Source organism: Parasteatoda tepidariorum, chromosome 8 (genome assembly GCF_982258835.1).
Source record: "Parasteatoda tepidariorum strain Cologne lab strain chromosome 8, Ptep-v5.0, whole genome shotgun sequence".
NCBI lineage: Eukaryota > Metazoa > Arthropoda > Arachnida > Araneae > Theridiidae > Parasteatoda > Parasteatoda tepidariorum.
In genome coordinates, this window is record NC_141762.1 from 79,648,852 (window position 1) to 79,661,469 (window position 12,618).

At 28.5% G+C, this 12,618-nt stretch overlaps 1 protein-coding gene across 1 annotated transcript in view; it reads right to left on the reverse strand.

Annotated features, from left to right (window-relative positions):
- LOC107442811 (lachesin) overlaps nucleotides 1-12,618 on the reverse strand; it is a 251,356-nt gene that overhangs the window by 40,607 nt on the left and 198,131 nt on the right. The gene's annotated exons all lie outside the window — the stretch shown is intronic.

Genomic DNA, 12,618 nt, shown 5'->3' on the forward strand with positions numbered 1-12,618 from the left:
CATATACTTATGGCAAAATTTTATAGTAAAGTTTTGCCCTTAGCAAAACCTCATGGAGATAATCCATAGTATTTTTATGGCAAACATATGGCAAATTTTCCTAAAGGAATGAAGTATATAAACGATACTATTTAAAAAAAAAAAGGATGTGAAGAATAAAATAAAAGTTGATTACGTGATCTATATTGGCATGTCAATTATATTTCTATTTTTCATGTAATTTAAATTGCAGTTTATTACAGATCTTCCTGGGAAGCAAGAAATCTATCTATATTAATTTACACAAATTTGTAAGGAGAGATTTTTGCTTTGTTCAGATATGTTGTCTGTGTCATCAGATTACTTAAAATGCTCTGAAATTGTGAATACCGTGCAAACAGGGTTATGAAAACTATTACACTATACGAATGAACAATGCATTTTTCTTTTTTAAGAATATATTTCAAAGATTTTCGATCATTCCTATTCGCGTGATTTCCCATTTTGGTTTTCAGAATTGGTCACCAAAATCATGCGGTTTAGCATCCTCATCCTATATCTAGGATATTCAGTTTTATTTATGCAAAATGAAAATTAGGAACATCGCCATAGAATGTATATGTATCAGTAAAATCACTTGACTTGATCCACAGTTTACTTGATCTAATATTCCTTACTGCACAATATTAACGAAATTCTATTTCATTTATTCTAAACAGTTTTTCAAAAGTTCCATAAAATAGTAAAAAAAGTAGCAATAAACCCTCGGAGGCCATTTGCTTTCTGCACAAACCTAGGTTCAACTGTTCGGTAAGTATTTCCACACTGTATATTATAAAATCAATAGAAATTCGCTATATGCTATAAAATCAATAGAAATTCCCTGTAATGAAAAACATGCGCTGTTTACTTAAAATACTTATTTTGTGAGTTCGTTGACACCAATATTTGAAAATTTTTAATTTCGAAAACTACTACATTTTTTGGAAGTTGAATGATAAAAGCATTTTATTTTATATTTCAAGTAGACTATCTGTTTCAAAAGTATTTAAAAACTGCATTCCAACAAAGAGTTAAGTCATTAAAATAAATTAGATTATTTTTAAAAACAAAATATTGAATAACTTTTAAACAAAAATTTATAAACATTTGAAACTTGATATCTTGTAAAAGTTGAAATGTATTATAAATAAACATCAGGTCTGGAGGGGAATTAATTTAAAACTGAGAATAAAACGATGAGAAAGAGATGAGCTTAAAAAATATTGAAAAGAAGATATTTTTCAATTTTCCAACAGATGGGTATGATGTAAGGGAAATAATTAACTTTTCTTCAAAATGGAGATTTTAGGGATTTTTAAGAAATGACTTTCTAGGAATAGATTTAAAAAATTAGCATAAGAAATCAAGATAATCACATTGGAAAAGATACAAAACCAAAATATGAAGGAAAAAACTCTTTAACTGAAGAAATGAAAAAAGAAAAAAAAAACACAACGTACTTTGATTTCAACAAAGAATGTTCTGCCTCGCGGGATATTCTTTAATCACTTAAATCTTTAAGAGGAAACAGAAAATTGCCTTTTTTTCATATTCTTTCAAAACGATAATGAAAGAAAATACCTTTCGTCGCAAAATATCAAGAATATGCCTTTTCTGCGTGTCAACGTTATCATTTTTAAGTCAGGATTCTTTAGCTCCAGCATGGAATGTATTTTCACATAATCTATTTTGATTTAACTTGTTATAAGCAAGTGTGTTTGACAGATAAGCAGCTTACAATCCAAAGAATAATATAAACATAATTTCTAATTATGGAATTTACAATATAAACTCCGGCATTTTATTGATAGAAGAATATGCATATTTATGCACTATGCAAAAAGGATTTCGTTTACTATGTCGATTGCTTTGCTTTACATTGATCATTATCCACGCTAAATTAAGTTCTAAGGTGAAATAATTTCCCATACTTTGCATAAGAAATATTTTATTTTTCTAAAAGGAATTTCTAACCAAGTGAAGAAATTCAAAAATTTTAAGTTTTTTTTCTATGCAGCAATCCAAGAATCAGTTTTTTTATTTACGTAAGTTTTAATTCTGTGAAAGTAATTTAGATGTAAGACACATTAAAATATTAAATGAGAAAAAAAGCATGGGGGCATGATAACGATAAAATTTAACTTGAAAATCTTGCACCATTGCTAATAAAAAGACAAATTACATTCGAAAAGTTTTTCGAGTTTTGTAACAGTTAAATAATCGTTGGGCATGATGCTCAGCTCTTGTCGATGCATCACGAAACATGGCAGCCAGCATCTCCTGGGGCCCAATTCACAATTGGCTTGCAGTCTACGTGAAAGTGTTTCTTTAATCACGAAGTGTGAGAAGTTAAAGGTGCCCCGTATCAATACCCAGTTGCTGCTATGTGGGCAAAATATTTTGGAATGATTATAAATCTCACAGACTCATCATCTGAGCTCATCATATTTGCCAATGGTCATATTGAATGACATTGTGGTAGAGACTCATCATTTGTGCTCATCAGACCTGTCAGTGGGCATCTCAAATGACATTGGGGTAGAGACTCATCATCTGTACTCTTCTGACTCGTCAGCGGACATATCAAATGATAGATTTGCCAGTGGACATATAGTGCTATGAAATCATGATATACAATTTAAGAAAAGAAGCGTATTTTTAACTTTTAATATCTTAAAAATTATTCACCTGATTTCCTTCGGATTCTGAATTTTGTCATCGAAAATTACACATTTAAAAATCTAATTCCAAAAAATGTTCAACAAACAGGTAAAATTAAACAAAAGACAGGTATAAACATAGGTTAAAATTTCTTCGACCCTTACTAAGAAGAATGATAAATAATTATTAACATTTATTTTTTAATCATGTTTATTTAAGTATCAAACGACTAAAAATTGAGTATAGGGGATTTTTTGTTTCGGTACCATGCTTTCATTTAAATGAAAAATTACTCAAATGAGTTCTTGAGACGGCCACTTGATATAGCTTCCTAAATCAACCTGCACCGTAAGCCTTTTTCGTTGGTGGTTAAAAGATCCAGCTACAGATGCTTAGCTCGAATCTTGCAAGCAGCTAAGGAGCATCCCTCACATACATTTCTACATCCACATCATTTTTGAATCGATGATTTTGCTTAAAAATGAGAATAGGCTGTTTCGAAACTGAACATTTCACTATACTCTACTTGTTCCGGGGATATTATGATGCATTGTCGCTCATTTCTTTTTTACGGTGCGAGTTTGGACAGTTCTTGCAAAGTTGTGTCACTTTTTCTCGGATTTTCTCATGAGAAACAGGAGCATATTTTCTCCTTAATTACATTCTAATAACGTCATAAGGACGTATTTAAAAAAATAAGCTCTAGATATTTCTTTGAAGAAAAAAAACGAATACATTAATTTTTATTGTTCGTAAATAAAACACTGCTTTAAAATCTCGAACAAATCTATATGAGTTGTCATAAAGTATTATTAGATCCCTGAGTTCCAGTTAAAAGTATTTTCTCTTTAATTTAAATTGAAAAATACCATTTAGCATATTATCCATGTATGATAGCAAATCTTTTTAGTTTCAATGCATGATTAAATACACAAATTGTTTTTACTACAGAACTTACTAATTATCAAATTTTTTATTACAATTGATAATTACAAATAAACAATAAAATTATACATTTATACATATGGTTTCTGGGGTTATTAACATGATTATAATTATGAATGAAGTTTCACATGAGAGAAAAGTGTAGTAGCGCCATTCAGGTCACTATAAAACTATTTTGTCTGTGAAATTTTATTCTTCTAAACTACTATTTATAGACTATAAAAAGAATATATGTATGAAAAAAATCAAAGTCTGTCAAAGTAGATTTGAAATTTAAAAGAAAAGTGAAAAAGTAGATTTTTCTGTAGAAAAGCAGACTAAAATATGATCAAGTTTCTTATCACGGAAGATGAACATGTCTGAACTTGAAAAGTATACGTATCCAAGCTCTTTGACAGAAAAAAGATAAAGAAGCTAAACTGTCAGTTTATAAAAAGATATTATGTTATGACGAAAAAAATGGCATCGTATCAGATTTGTTTCCTTTTATATCACTCTATCATTTTTCTCATGGGTATAGAATGTTACAAAAATTTTTATTTTTTGTAAAGCAGTGTCTTAAATTAAAAATTTTCAAAACCATACTTTAGAAGATAAATAGCTCAATCGCATAACCATAAGAATTAAAAAATATACTATATAAATCAAAACTTTTTAAAGAAGTAAGTACTGACAGTTTTTTTCAAAATGAAAATAGAATAGTAGCAACTTTTTTCTTATAACCGTCACTAAACAGTCGACCAAATTTTCAGTTCATGACTAGCAAAGCTTAACACTGTTGCCTTGCAATTTTGGACTCCAAACCAGTAGGTAATGGAACTCCTGGACCAAGTATTGGTTGAAATTTGCATACGTGGTGAACTTTTTGACGAATCTGACCTCTATTTGCGTTACATGAAAATAATAACCAGAAATACCATCACGATTAGCCTGGGGACTCTAACCAATGATCCGTCTACCATTGTGGATATTTTTCGTCAACACTGTGGTTGGTGTGAACCGGGTTCGGAACTGGGTACAGATCGACCAGCCATGTGTGGGATTTAAACCCGGTCAAATCGTTGGACGGCTGGTCATTAGAGACAAATTAAATTTGTAAACTGAAATTCTCATTTTACAAATTAAATTTGTGAACTAAATTTGTACTTTTCTTCAAGAAAATACTTAAGACAATGCCATAAATGGTAAATTTTTAAGGTTATTTTTTATTATTTAAGCTTTACTATGTATTGAATTTGTTTATGAGGGGAATTCAAATTTCACATTTTTTGCAGAAATATTTCAAACTATTTAAATATCAGAGTTTAAATCAAGTCTTTTTGAAAACTATAAACTAGCTAATATTTACATAGGAAAACCATACAATTCCATTACTCATAACACGCACAAACACCATAACTTTTCAATTGTTTTTCAAATATACAATGTTTTTATTTAATTTTCTTCATGCCTTGTGCAATTTACTCTAATTTTTACCATTTGAAAGCATTCCGATCTAATTTCATTCATTTTTATCTTCGGGTAATGTGATTGAAATCGAATTAAAAAGGCTTGATTTTTTTTTCTTTCTCTACAATTCTATGATATTAAGATTTCAATTATAATAATTTTATATACAGTATTTTTAAGATAATTTTATCTGTAAAATTTAGAAATTATCTCATATTCGTTTTCATAATTTCCTTATTTTGAAACATAAAAAACTAAATCTAAATAAAGTAATTTAAAATCTAAAACACGTTTTTTTTTACATGCTGAAATTTAAAGTATTTATAAAAATAAACAAAGCAGCAAATTTCTCTTCATACCCAAAATCTATTTTCTTTTTATCGCTTGTCCAGCATTAAAAAACACCTTTTCGCTTAAATGAGAAAGTGTTTTTTATTTGAGTTATTTACCATATGTGGCCCATAAGAATATTGAAATACCGGAGCTTCTATTTTTCAATCATTTACGTAAAAAAGGAAGAAAATACAGCAGTGATGAACTAGGGAGCCAAAAAGGGAGGGAGGCAAAATGGGGAGCAGTTTTAGTTTCTAGGGCGTCGCCTGGTAGTAATCGCTTTATGTCGCCACCCCTGCAATTCAATGACTTTATCATTAGTAGACGGGTCCCTGACATCAAGTATCGTCTGCCCAGCTACGGGGGACTGCAAGAAAAAAACTGATCTTTGAAATCCATCGAAGCAGAAGTAGGTTAGAAAAAATTCAAAAACATGGTGCAAGAAGAGAATAATAAAAAAATAACATTTCGAGGCTAGTGCCAACTATTTTTTCAAAAGAAATTAGAAAAATGGCTTGAATCTTAGTTTTTTTTCCTTCTTTGGAACTGTTTGTATGAAAATATAAAATACTAAACAATCTGTTAGATGTTTCCAAGTCATGAAATTTTAAACATTTATCTAAAGTAATGACACTATAAATATCTATTCATATTAATATGCATTTTCCTTACAGTTAAAATGAGTTTTTAGCAAACTCATCTTTTTGCATGTCAAGTATAAATCAATGTTTACTTTATTAAACGATATTATTTATTAAAAACACGTAATTCATTTTCCTTGATGAACAATTCCACAGCTCTTGAAATATAGAATTTGTTATTATGAATCATGTATGTAATAAATTATGAACTCTATTGTTTATTTACTTATTTTTGTGTAATAATTGGAATTAAAAAAGGAAAGTCATCGTGAAATATTCTAAGAGAAATTTAAAATATTTAATGTAACAATAATAGTCTGCTTATATAATATTTAATATAACTTATAATATTTAATATAACAATAGTCTGCTTATATAATATTTAATATAACTTATAATATTTAATGACACAATAATGTGCTTATTAAATAGACTAATTTTAATAAATAATGTCTGAGGTTAGGGAACCAAGCATAAAATTTACTTTGTCTTTACTTGTTAATGGTTATCAAAAAAGTAAATAAGTTAAAAGTTATCAAACATAACAATTTTTAATCTGTGTTCTATTTTTGTCGCATGTTGTTGGTAATAAAACATTGAATTAAGTTCATAAATATTCCATAAAAGAGGATTGAAAGGTTAAAATTAAAAGAGTAAATTTAAAAATTAGAATAAAAGCTCCATTGTTAGGATATATCAATCTATGAACTCTATATATCGCAAATAAATTGTGTTTGTCTCCTTGCAATATCTGTGGTAACTAAACAGTGAGCCTTACAACTGTACTTGTGATCACACAATTGAGAAATATTTTGCTATTCATCTTACATTTCACCTGAACTTATTTTTATCAATAATGTATAACATCGCTAAGGCGAAGTAGATAAAATATATTTTGCAGATAAAATATATATTTTTGACAAAAACAAGAATTGTATTAAACATTCAGCTTAATATGCAAGTCAAATTTTGAATTTTTTTTTATTTGATTAATAAAATTTTTTAAAAAGACACGTTTTCGTAAAACTTATTGGGGATATCATCTGTTACAAAAAAGGGAAGACTTGATAGGTGTTTTTTCAGGTGATTTACGGAATTATTTGAAACCATCTTAGATTTTAGAACAACAAATGATTTCTCACACGACACATGTTATAGGCCCTCAAATGACCTAATCGGAGAGGTGTAAAGGAAATTGCTCAGAAAAAAAATTTATTAGCTTGAAACAGATATAAATCATAAAAAAGTGAAAAATGTTTTTAAAATAAATAATTAAGGAAGATGAATATTAACTAAATTAAACTTTTAATAACAATTTTAACTCATACTCGCTTTTTATTCACTTTAAATTATTTTTTGATATGCATGAAAAGTTATATTTTTAATGTTTAACACAAGAACGAGGAACTGAGATACTGTGCTTTGTTGCTCTAAAATTAAAACACAACTTACAGAAAGTGTTGAGAATTTCTGAGTTTTTATAATTTGATCCAACTTAAGGGATTATTTAATCATTCTTGTGTTAGTCTTATAGAAATCTATAGGACCTTATACCTAGAATAACGGGAAGGACTAAGGGAGCTTAGGTATTTCGTTTGATATTTAAATAACCCCTGATAGGTATGAGCGTAAGGTACCATTTAGTAAATATTAGGTATACCCCAGTTTCATTGAAAAACAGAGGTATTTCAACATCTGCCTAAATTTTTTTATTGTCAATTGGAAACTCACTTAGTTAAGAAAGTATTATATAAGTACATTTTAAAAGTCAGTGCTGTATTTAATAAAATTTTTTTCGTTCACCAAATAAAATAAAATGCCATAGAATTTTGATGCTCATGTCTACAATAGGTTTTTGTTACATTAATAACAATAATAATTAACTGTCCTTCTAGGTATACAGCAATATTCAGTCTTTCTATATTTAAAAAGATGCCTTTTATAATCAATATACTGTGTTAATTTAATTTTTTTTTTAAAAAAACGCGAAGAAGACGAAGCAATTGAAAAAAAAGCTTTTTTCTTTAAGCTATTTTCAATAGGAAAATCGATAAAGTCTTGAGTGAAAAAATAATATTTAATACAATGGATTGCATTGAGTCATCCGACGAATCTCAAACTTGAACATTGCGTTGACGTAATGAATTATAATGGTTGTCGGAGTAGAAACAGGAAAAAAAGAAAGAGAAAATCACGTTATATGGTTAGAAAAGAAAATAATGTAATCTGAGCTCTTAGTTATTAACGAAACTAAATCTGTGATGAAAGCGGAGGTTTTTTTTTTCTCATTCTTTTTAAGACTACTCTTGGGAGACATGGTATGACTACGTCGTGCAATTCAGTATTACAGTATGGTATTGGTTTAAGAATTCGAAGAGAGTAACAGTACTTTCAAACATGAAGCTCCAAGAATTTAAATACGACATCGTTGATGAAGTTGCTTTTGTTTACAATGACCTGTTGAGGAAGGTGTACAGAAACTTCAAAAATCACTTACAAGAGAGTATCATTAAAAAAAAGTCCATCTCTTCAGATACTATTTTCAAAATAATATCGTTTTTAAATGTTGGAGACTTTATAGTAATTTTCTGGTAAAAATTTCTTTTTCTTCTTTTTTTAGTGAATTGATTCGGTAGTGTATGGCATTGTGAAGGGCATCAGTTGGATTGGCCAACACTTCTTTGAAGAAAGAACGTCTCAGTATGGTTCAATGTAATAGTTCAACGCTACAAACATAAACTGCGCAGTGGAGGTGAATAAGAATAATGCCACTACGTTAGGGCAACTAAGCTTTTAAGTTAGGAAAAATACGAAAGATGTCATTACAACTGCTAAAAAATCACATTTATTATTTATGGTAATCCGTGATGAGGCCATCTATCTTTTTAGGGGGATACGATTCGGCACGCTGTGTTGAAAAAAATTAGGAAATAAAATTAAAATTTTAACTTATTGAAATTAATCTATTAAAATTAACTTTTTAAATATAATAAGGAATCTCTTATCATTTTACTTCAGACCTACAATTTGCAGACGTCATTTGACTAATTCTCAAAAATTATCCCAAAACTCAAAAATTAAATTCATGTTGGAAAGTATAAAAGATCACTCATTTGATGGTGTGAAAGCAAAAGCATGAAGCGGAGTTCATGAAAATGCTACCGGAAGTGAAGACTTGGATCACTCTTCAAAAAGTGGGCGTTCTAAATAAATCAATGAAAGAAAATGAAAATGGAAGCAGATAAAAATGTACGGTTTGCTGCGTTTTACTTAGGAAATACGCTATTTTATTCTGACAAAATTCTTATATTATTTAAGAATTTTACTAACACTTAGCGTAGAATATCGTGTAAAACTTTATTGCAAGATAACTATTATTTCCGTCGACAAAGCAGGGCAATTTGGAAACAGAATAGTCAGAACCCCTGGCACGTATCTCAGTTGGAACGAAATATCGGGTATTGGAACGGTCTAACGTGCAGCAAATAACGTTATTTTAATTAAATCTAACCTGCTATTAGTGCCATCTCTTGATGGAATTTATAAAGTATTGATATTGGCTGAGAATAAATATCTGGTTTCTTAAGCAGATTACAGCAGTCCATACTTTTCATCCCATTTTTCCTTGATTTTTTGAAAGACTCGGCATCGGCCGATATTTTCTATTAAATTTAAATTCAAATGGAATTAGGCTTAGTGACAGGGAGAGGTAAAAATTAGAAAATCGATATTGAAGTCAAAAAATTTTGATATATTTATTATGATTTGTCTTTTTTATGTATAATTTAATGCTTCTCTTTCATGAATAACTCTTAATTTCTCTAAACAACCATCAAAAATAAAAGGTGCACTTTTTAAAGCAGTTTATAAATTTGTAACGCATTACTTTTTTTAAATCGTATCATTCTCTCGGCATGAACGATTAAGCATTAAAGTATTGAAAATGATTCGAAGCTTTAATATTTCGTCTATCTTTTTTCAATTGTTTATCTTCTGCAAATGTTTCATTATGATTCATTTACCAACGCTATTCCTAAAAAGCAAGGGACAAAAAAAGGTAATGCAAGTTTTACTCGAATTGCATTAATTCAGATTTGGCTTTAAGATTAAAGAGTGAAAAAAAGCCGTCAAAAACAGTAATTACAACGAAAAAAAATCATTTGGAGAAAGAACGTCGTTTAAAAATTATAAAAAATTCTTTTAGAATGTATTATGATTTGTATCGGAAATGGAATTAGACGGATTTTTTTTTTGCTCGCCGGCGGATAATTAAAGAGAGTCTGCAATGTTGGAAAAACATTTCTATTTCTATTTAATAAGTTCAACAAAAAAAAAACATTTTATGTTGCAGTTTGGCTTTCTGTTTTATAACTTTGAAATTTTTATTTTTCTTTGCATAAAATGTTTTGATTTAAAAAAAAAGTTTTATTTATGTGCATGCAGCTTATTTAAACTGCATTGTAATAATGCAGCATTATATATAAGTAATTAGTAGATATCTAAGAGAGAAAAATATTTAAGAACAACAAAAGGAAATTATAATAAAAGTCAAATGATTTAAAAACAATCACATGTTTTATATTATTTCTGTTCCTGTTTGACTTCCTGCTTTATGAAAACAGCAAATATATTTTTCCTAGCAAAATTATTTTTTTTTTTATATTTTCGTTTTATTTATATTTAAAAAAACTATTTAAACTTCAGTCTAATTATTCAGCACGTAATTCAAAAGCATTTTAGAAGGAAAGTTGTTTAAAACAAATAATAAAAAGAAACTTTATGGATAAAACTTGTATTTGGATGAATGAGAGTGTCAGAGAGAAGAAAAACAAATCATTTAAAAATCGATGTTCTGTTCTTTTTCTGAGAGCTTTAAGTATAAGTACTGTAAAAAGAATATAACTTTAGGGTTACGGACAGTAACCGACAAAAAGTACTGTGGTTAGTAACCTGTAAAGACTATTAAAATGCAGGTCTAACCTTAAACTTTTTCTCATAAAATATAGTGCCGCTGACCGTAAATTAACCTTATACTTGTAAATGTTTGTAAATGTCAGTTCACGTCGTGACGTTGCTTGAGACGCGGGCGATTTGTTTGTCAAATTTTTTGGGGACGAAGAAAAATAGTAGTACAAAGAAAAGTTATTCTGTGAACTTCTTTCTCAAAGAAAGGAGCTGGATGTTTAATTTAACAGTTGAATACACTACTTTTGCTGAATTTGCTACTATTTAATGCACTAGGTTTTTATTAATAAAAAAAAGAAAGAAAAAAAGATCTGTCTGGGAAAGTGATTTATCTACTAATTTTGAAGCTCATTACAATCACGAAATATGGACCTTTTTCCTTAAAAAAAAAGAAAAAAAGGAGTTGACTGTTTAAAATAGTCGCCAACTCTCCTAATTTTGAGGAAATTTGCTGACAATTTTTTTTTTTTTTTAATACCATAGAAGCAGTAGTTTTTACTTTAAGAAAATAATGTATGCGTTTTGTAAGCACTAATGTCTGACAATGTCGTTGATTTGAAAGTAAATTGGGCAATTATCTTTATAGGAATTTATCTCAGTTTTACTTAAATACGATTAATGTTTGTTTTAGAATTATACATATTTTTTTTATTTTAACACTTCAATAGAATTCAGTAAATAGACGTAATAAAAACTGTAACTGTTTCTTATTTCCCTCCTTTGTTTGATTATTTTTGTTTACACACGTTTCCCAAACCCTTTTGGTTGAACTTTTCTTTATGTTACTAGGTTTATTATTTTTCCTCGGTTCCTAATTCTTATCCTTTTCTGATTTTGTATTTCCATGAAAAAGAAGAATCTTAAATGTCGAAATTATTTGGTCGACGAACTTTAATGTACGTTTATCTTCATTCACATTCATATTATAGCAGAGAATCAAACAAAGGAATCCCCTCCTGTGTTTGATTATCTTATTCAAACTTTTTCCTCATCCCCTATTGGGTAAATAGTATGTTTCCTAGTTGCATCTTATTTGTATTTTTTTCATCTATTCTTTCCTCTTTTTCTCCTCTCACTTTGTGTTTCGACATTGAAGTTGATTTTTCAAGAAAAAAAAATCTGAGATTAATGAAAATTTTTCAACGTCAAAATTATTTGTTCTTTGAAATTATTATGTACGTTAGCATCCCATTAAGCAAGATAATCAAAAAACAACTCTAGTGTGTTGAAATTGTTTGTTCGACAAAATTATTATGTACGTTTAGATTCCTATCAAACAAGTAAATCAAAGAAAATTTCTCTGTGTTAAAATTGAATGTTTGTCGAAATTATTATCTACGTTTATAACCAAAGAGTATTCTTCTGTGTTAAAATCATTTGTTTCATAGAAATTATTATGTACGTTAACTTCCCATTAAATAGGATAATCAAACGGTTTTTCTGTGTTGAAAGTGTTTGTTCGTCGAAATTATTATATACGTTTAGTTTCCCATTACACAAGCTAATTAAAGAAAACTCTTCTGAATTCAAATTGTTAGTTTGTTAAATTATTATGTACGTTTAACTTCGTTCAGAAAACTCAAACAAAGAATTATTTTGAATT